Consider the following 7471-nt stretch of genomic DNA (forward strand, 5'->3'; position numbering starts at 1 on the left):
TATCTGGTTGTTATGATAACACTGGAAGTGACAAAGACCAAACTAAGTACAATTTTGTTACATAAAAAGCCAACAATCTGTAATTTTTTCAGTAATTCCTAGTTTTATTACACAATAGTATTCCTTGATGTCCTATAACTTGTATTTTTTACACTTGCAGATAGTATTTTGCATTGTTAATTTAATATATAGACTTAGGACTAACTCAAATCTTAAGCTGGTATAATGTTATGAGGTATTTGAATTATAGCCAATAATATTTATAATAATGGAGGTATCAAATTAATGAATTTGTGCATTCTAAATCACTAGAAGTTTTTAGTGCATTGAAGGACAGCAAAGGCCTGTTGGTCCATCTAAACTATCTCAGCTACAAAACTATTAAAAATAAACAACAAAGCTCTTATTTAAATATCAAGCCTTACCCTAGCCTCCCTTAAATTTTATTAAAAAGGAAAATGAGCAGAAAATGACTCCTACCCTGTCATAATTTAGATTTATGCTCCCTAGTCCTACTATTCCCACCATTAAGTAAGAAAAAATGATCAGTCGACATTTTCAATTCCCTTAACAATCTTAGACATCTCAGTCTGATCCCGTCTAACTTTTCTCAAGAGAAAACAATTTTACATATTTTAACCTGGCCTCATATGATAACCTTTCCATCCCAAGTATTGTCCTAATAGCTCTTGTCCGATCCCTTTCCAACAGTTCGTTATCCTGAGATACGGGACTCAAGGCTAAACTCAATATTCCAAATGTTGCCTAACCAGACTTTTTAGATTTCAATATTTTCTGTTGATACAACATACAACCTATTTGCCTTACCACCCTCATTATCAATAGCACACTGCTTGGGTGGCTTAAAACTAATCAACCTTTTTGATTTCCTAATTTTCTGTTTAACCAAACTTTCTTGATCTTCTATAATCTTTTAAATCTCCCATCATGACATTCAATTTAAACTTGTTAAATTTATTATGCCTTTTTTAAATTTTATTCAGATACTTGAGCAATCTGGTCTTTTACATGCAGCCAATTTTTTTCTTGTATAAGGAACATTGTCTGTCTTTAATATTTACAGTTTTCCATGTTTGATCAGTCTTCAGTTAATTCAGTTGTTCAATTCAGAGTAGATGATTTTTGTAACATCTCTTTTAGATTTTTAAACAATCTCATTATACCTGATTTCCACATGCAGTAAAACATTGAACATAATAGAAAAATGATCATTTGCACATAGATTTTCTCTAATCTCAATCCTAACAACTATTTATATATGAGAAGTTAACAATCTATTTAAGATATCATTGTTCATAGTATGTTCCTTGGTGAATAAAACCACCTAGAACTGTTTCTAAAAACCTGTCTCCCTCATGGTTTGATTTTAATATTTTTCAATCAATATGCTTGAAGTTAATATTACCCATAATAATGATCTCTTTAACAGCTGAAATTTTAATCTCACTGTTTCATCTGGTGGTCTGTAATAAAATCCAAAGCCTCCTTAGTTATCCACTAACAAACCCAAAGATTCAATTAATTTCTTGCTGTTATCTTTGATATCCTCAACTTGACCTGAATGTATTTTACATATAAAGCCACTACCCCACCTCTATAGCATATAAAGTTTTATTTATTTCCATATCAAAACTTTCCATTATGACCAGTGTTCTAAAGTAGTATATTTTCTAGTAATTCTAGCATTGCACTAGTAACAATTTAGCCTATTTTTAGGACTGCTTCTTTACTATGTTGTTACACTACACTTTATACTGTATTTTTTCTGCATTTTGTCTATTCCTAGTCTAAAGCTCCCCTTACAAACAAGTTAGTCCCTACTCTACTTAAATGTAAACCATCCATTCCAAAAATATTTTTTCTCATTGAAATGATTCTATAAGTCTGACCAGTCAAATAAGTTCATTCCTACATAATAACCTAACTCTTAACATTCTAGAGTGGCCATGTTTTAAAAAACTAAACAAGTTGCCATTACACTGCAAAATAAACTGAGACAATTTTGTTATCTTGATCAAGATACAGTTTTAAGACAAAAATTTTATTTTATGATATTGCATCGCATACTCTTAGAAGAGGCAAATTTAAATCTTTGATCTTAATACTGAGGAAAATAATTAGAAATATGCAAGAGCATTTGTAATAATAATCATAATATCTTTGATGGTTACTTTTCTTTAAGCCTGCTGTTGAGTTAACATGAGTTAGTCATTGATTTCAGAAAAGCAAAAATTTGAAAATGTGTTAAAATTGGGAGAAAGTTGGAGTTGCTAGTATAAATGAAAATATTACTGCTCAAATGTGAGAATTTTATTAAGCTTTATCACATTATCTTAGGATATTGTAATTATTTTGTAGTGTGTTCGAACCAAAAGCCAAATCCTACATAGTTAAATTATTCTTAATAGATAAAAATACTGAGCTTACAAAAATTAAACTTACTAGTAGACAGAGAATGCACATGTTAATCTAAAGGATGTCAATGGTGTATTTAACGACTGTGAAAGTCATCGCTACAAACATTACTTGATCAAAGGGCTTTAAGCTTAGGTAAATTATAAAATAAAAGACAACGATTGGATTAGTCCAATTTTCAATGAAGGAAAACAGCATGGCTAAAGTTTTCTTAAAGATTTTCTTATTTTGATATTAAAGTGAAAATTTTCTTTCTTGGTGTTTTTTTTTTAAACCAAAGAACTGAAATTTAATTTTTATGGAATAATATGATGTTTGTTAAAGCTTGAAAGAAAAGATGATAGGATTTATTCTAAAACCTTTATTTTAACTTAGCCAAAAAAACCTTTAATGTTTTCTTACTCTTGCATTTCAAAAGTTATTCACCACTGAGAAAAAATATGATTTTTGAGAAGTCAGTTATTGTGACCCTTATATTTAAAAGGATGCCAACAAAAGATTGATAAATTTTAGGCCTGTTAATTTGTCTTGTCATTATTTTGGAACATGTCAAAAATCTTAGGATGTTTTCTTATTTAATCAAATTATTGGAATTTAATTCTAAGAATCCATCAATGAAAGAAAAGGAGAATGTTATAACCTGTCATCAATTTTCTCGAATTACAATGGTAAGGCATTTGCATATTCCTTTCTTTTTTTGAAGATAACTTTCTAGTTCTTATTTTCTAACTTTACTTTAACAAGGTGCTGCACGAGAGGTTAAATTAGTAAATTGGATTTCAATAGAATTAGTTAGAGTTAAGAAGTGCATAAAAATTTGTATTTAAATACATATTTTTTTACTTGGAAGTACGAGACAAATGGAGTTTGTTTTGTTTTCTGATGATACTAAGTCTGACAGTAATTCTCATGAGAATGCTTATCTTACTTTGAATCACTTGGACAGTGTTAGTAAATGATCCAGAACAATAAAAATGCTTTTGATGTACTTTGCTGTTATTTTATAATTTTGTTGTTAGTACAACAGTTTCTGTTGTGTTTTCAAACTCAAAAATATCTTTGATAAAATAGTCATTCAAAGAAATGTGTGAGCTGGGAAATTTTCTTTAATTTACCTATACCAATAACATTGGACAACAAAACATTTGCTACTAGAAAACTCAAATGATTCAGGGTAATTTGATGGTGCTGATTTCAAAAATGTAATCAGAATTTGTTCATCACCTCTAGATTTTGAGTTATTGTTATATCTCAATATTTTATCAGTATTATGTGAAATACCATGCAATCAACTTGGTACAATAGATTTATGCTGTAAAATTAAGTTTACTTGGGCACTTTAATGGGCAAAAGACATACATTTTCGATAATTTCAAACATTGATTGTATTGTATTGGTGTAAAATTCCAAATATATTGTTCATATATGCTATTTGTTCTCAGTATATTTTGTCTCATTCCCACACTCACTTGCTCTGCCTAGAAATCATGAAATCCTTATGCGCTCAGTTTACTTGGATATTTGAGAAGACCCTCGACTGAGCATAATAAGGGCAGAGTCAGATGCCTCTCTCTCTCGGTTGTCTCTCACTCACTCACTTGATAATTTCATCTCTCTCTGTGCACACACACACTCAAAACAATGTCCAGTCTTCTTCCTCACATCATACCTGTGATATAATCAAATTCTGCAAAGCTCTGTTTTTAAAAGCTTTTAAACTCTAGTTCTGTAAACATAAGTTCTCTTATACGTTTTAGAAAATCATTTGAAATGCTGGTTGCCTCCAGTTCAAGTAAAGTCCAAAAGTGCAAAAATCACCCAAACAGTTTCTGCTACATTTGTGGAAAAAATATTACAGTTTCATGAAGGAAAAATATCACACACAAGATAAAGGTAAATTACTACCACTATTTTGGATTTAAAATTAGTGACCAAGAAAATCATTGGGCTCCATGTGTGTGTTGTACAGTTTGCATACCTGGCTTGCTACAGTGGCTGAATAAAAAGAGAGCAATTATTTGAAGTTCCCATGATATGGCTGACTGATATTATTACATGACTAATGTTTCTGGGTATTCAAGCAAAATTAAACAATACATTAAATATCCAGATATTGCATCTGCAATGAAACCAATGCCTCATGAGAATGGTTTTCCTGTGCCACATCCATCAGCGAATTGGTAAACAGAAGAGTTATCCTTAATCATCTTCATTGTTTTCATCTAGTAATTCTGTTTCTGTGGCACCTCAACATAAACTACTTCATCTGATCACACAAGAAGACCTGAATGATCTTATTCATGACTTGTCTCCATCAAAGCAGCATGGGAAACTTTTTGGCTCTCATTTACAGGAATGGAATGTATTAGCTCCAGGAACAAGTTTTAATTTACTGAAGTCACCATCAAAATCTTGCTTCTCACTACAGCATGTAAGATACTTTGTGTTTCTGTACAAATGTTGATGCATCTAATGGAAGAATTAGGATGGAGACTCTCTATCAACTCATCTAAAGTTATTCTGAAAGCTGTACTTTTGCACAATGGAAACATTAAGCCATCAATTCCTGTTGTTCATGCTTTGAACATAAAAGAAACTTATCAAAGCATACAGATTATACTTGAGGCCATCAATTATTATCACCATTGATGGAACATATATGGTGATCTAAAAGTTATTGACTTTTGTTAGGCCTGCAGAATGGGTATACCAAACACACTTGCTATTTGTGTCTCTGGGATAAAAAAATGTTTTAAAGAAAGGAATGAGAGAGATAATTACATACCAGCTGTTACTACAGAAAAATGTGGGTCTAAAATGTCACTAAAGATGCACTTCTTACACTCCCATTTAAACTAGACATCTTTCCAAATCAGCATGGTGAGTGCTTCCACTGAGATATTTCTGCATTGGAAGAGCAATATCAAAGATGATGGAAGATTACTGTTGGTTTTAACAACGTGAAACTGAGAACATACATAAAGGCACAACAAGTCAAGCACATATTTTGCAACAAAAAATACCATGATGAAAGTTTTGAACATAGCCTGAATGTATTTTCAGTAAATAGTCTTATTATACTCATTGCTTTTTTTTAAAACTGGTATTGCTGTTATTTAGAGTTTTTGAACATTCTGAGACATTTTCAATGAATAAAGTTAAAGAAAAAGTTATTTTCACGATATATATATAAGAATATTTTGAATAAATATATCATAAGTTGAAAACTTGAGGTGATCAGTAATTTTTAACTTGATTTTTTTAGAAGCAGCATCATCATCATATTACTTAGAAACAGTTGCATTTTTTTTTTGTTGCCTGGTGTAATCATAAACCACAAATGTATAGTTATGCTACAAAGTTTTGTACAGTTTAGGCACTCATAATAATAATAATAAAATATAAATTAGAATAGCACATATAGTTTAAACATTTGTTCTTTTATGGAACTTGTAACTTGATTCTCATCACAGGGATGTTATGAGCAGAGACTTCCCAAGAAACAACAGTTTAATTGAAATAAAATCAGCAGCAACCAAAATGACAATTCCAATTTAACTTATGTACTGTTATATATTTACAGGGCAAAGTTTTTTGCTTTCATCAGTTGGTAGGGTGATATTTTCACTAGATTCTTCCCCATTTGTTTCCTGTGTTACACTTATTTGGAGAAGGGCTATATGAAATATGATACTTGATTTAAGGAATTTGAGCAGTGAAGAGGAGCTTAACAGATTTGAACTAGTTTTCTCTGAAGTATAAAAGAACTAAAGTAGACTTGATTCTAAAGTTTGAAAGTATTTGTCTTGTATATTCTATGTATGGATAATCTGTTTTAGTGGTATAATGAAATGTTTAGAAATATATAAACTAAACATGGGTGAGAGGGTGCCATTTTGGGTACATAAATCCATACTGGTAGTCTTGGCCAGGATTTAAAAGTTGAAATAATTTTTTTGTAATTTGCTCATCTGGTGTTTTATCATTTCACACTCAAGTTATTTTTAATATGCTTGCATACCTGCATAATGAGTTACTACACAAGCCTGGTACTGGTGATGATTGTGCTTTTGTTGGCAAAGAAAGATTTTTCATGATGCTCAGAAATTTTCAGTACTGGCAAAAGTTTTTGCTACTACCCAAGTTTAAATACAAGGAATAATATATGTAAGTGTAATTCATCTAGATTCACTTAGTTCTTTAGTAAAATTACTTGTTAAAATTGTGTGATTATATGTGTACTGTGTTATTTATATTAACATTTCTTGGGTGTGAAAATTGATGTGTGCTTTGCTTTTGATTCTTTTGCTGGTTGTTCTGAGATTCATGATACATTGTTGCTACCAATGCTATCTATGGCATGAATGCTGAGTTTGAAATATTTGTAAACTGGTAAATTAACCAATGTAGATTATGATTGTTATATTCAAGCAGAATTGCTTCAAATGAATTAGCAACAAAAGTATTGTCATACAGAAAATTATCAAAAATTTAATTATGTGATACAACGATTTTCTCTTGAAAATTTAAAGTGAGAAAAAGAGCAAGCTAAATACAATTTTATTAATAAGCAGCAAGTAATATGTAATTTTTCTATCAGTTATTAGTTTTCATGACAACTATATGACCTAAGTGATAATGCAGTAATAATGTTGAACAAATTCTTGAAGCAGTGGAATAAGTACATTTGCAGACTAAGTAAAATTAAAGTGTATGAATTTAGTTATCAAAGATGTTTAAGTGCTTATTTGCTTAGAGATTTTAAAAAAAGTACCATGCAAAACATTGACAACAATGAGCAAACTTTTAATAAGTTGAATAGATTAATGAAAAACTTTAAAAAATGTTCAGCTCTTATCAGTTTTGTTTTCCTAATTTTGGTTATTTATTGTGAAATGATTTAATTTAGAATGCTAAACATTAGGAATTTTCATACTTTTTTTGTCCTTTTGTTAAAGAATATGATGTATATCAGTGGTTCCCTAGACTTTTAGCTAATCTATGTAACTGGTTAAAATTACCAAAAAAAAAAACT

At 30.2% G+C, this 7471-nt stretch overlaps 1 protein-coding gene across 6 annotated transcripts in view; it reads left to right on the top strand.

Annotated features, from left to right (window-relative positions):
- The window catches only part of LOC106459488 (CTP synthase 1-like), a 49626-nt gene that overhangs the window by 6144 nt on the left and 36011 nt on the right, over positions 1 to 7471 (top strand). For 2 of the 6 annotated variants that reach the window (XM_022385988.1, XM_022385991.1), the window contains exon 1: positions 3042 to 3104. The exons of 3 other annotated variants lie outside the window; for them this stretch is intronic. The gene's annotated coding sequence lies outside the window, so the exon portion shown is untranslated. Of the gene's footprint in view, positions 1 to 3041; positions 3105 to 6313; positions 6604 to 7471 lie in introns of those variants that run through there. One more of the 6 variants, XM_022385989.1, reaches the window with a different exon arrangement.

This window comes from Limulus polyphemus, unplaced genomic scaffold, assembly GCF_000517525.1.
Source record: "Limulus polyphemus unplaced genomic scaffold, Limulus_polyphemus-2.1.2 Scaffold616, whole genome shotgun sequence".
In the NCBI taxonomy this organism is placed as follows: domain Eukaryota; kingdom Metazoa; phylum Arthropoda; class Merostomata; order Xiphosura; family Limulidae; genus Limulus; species Limulus polyphemus.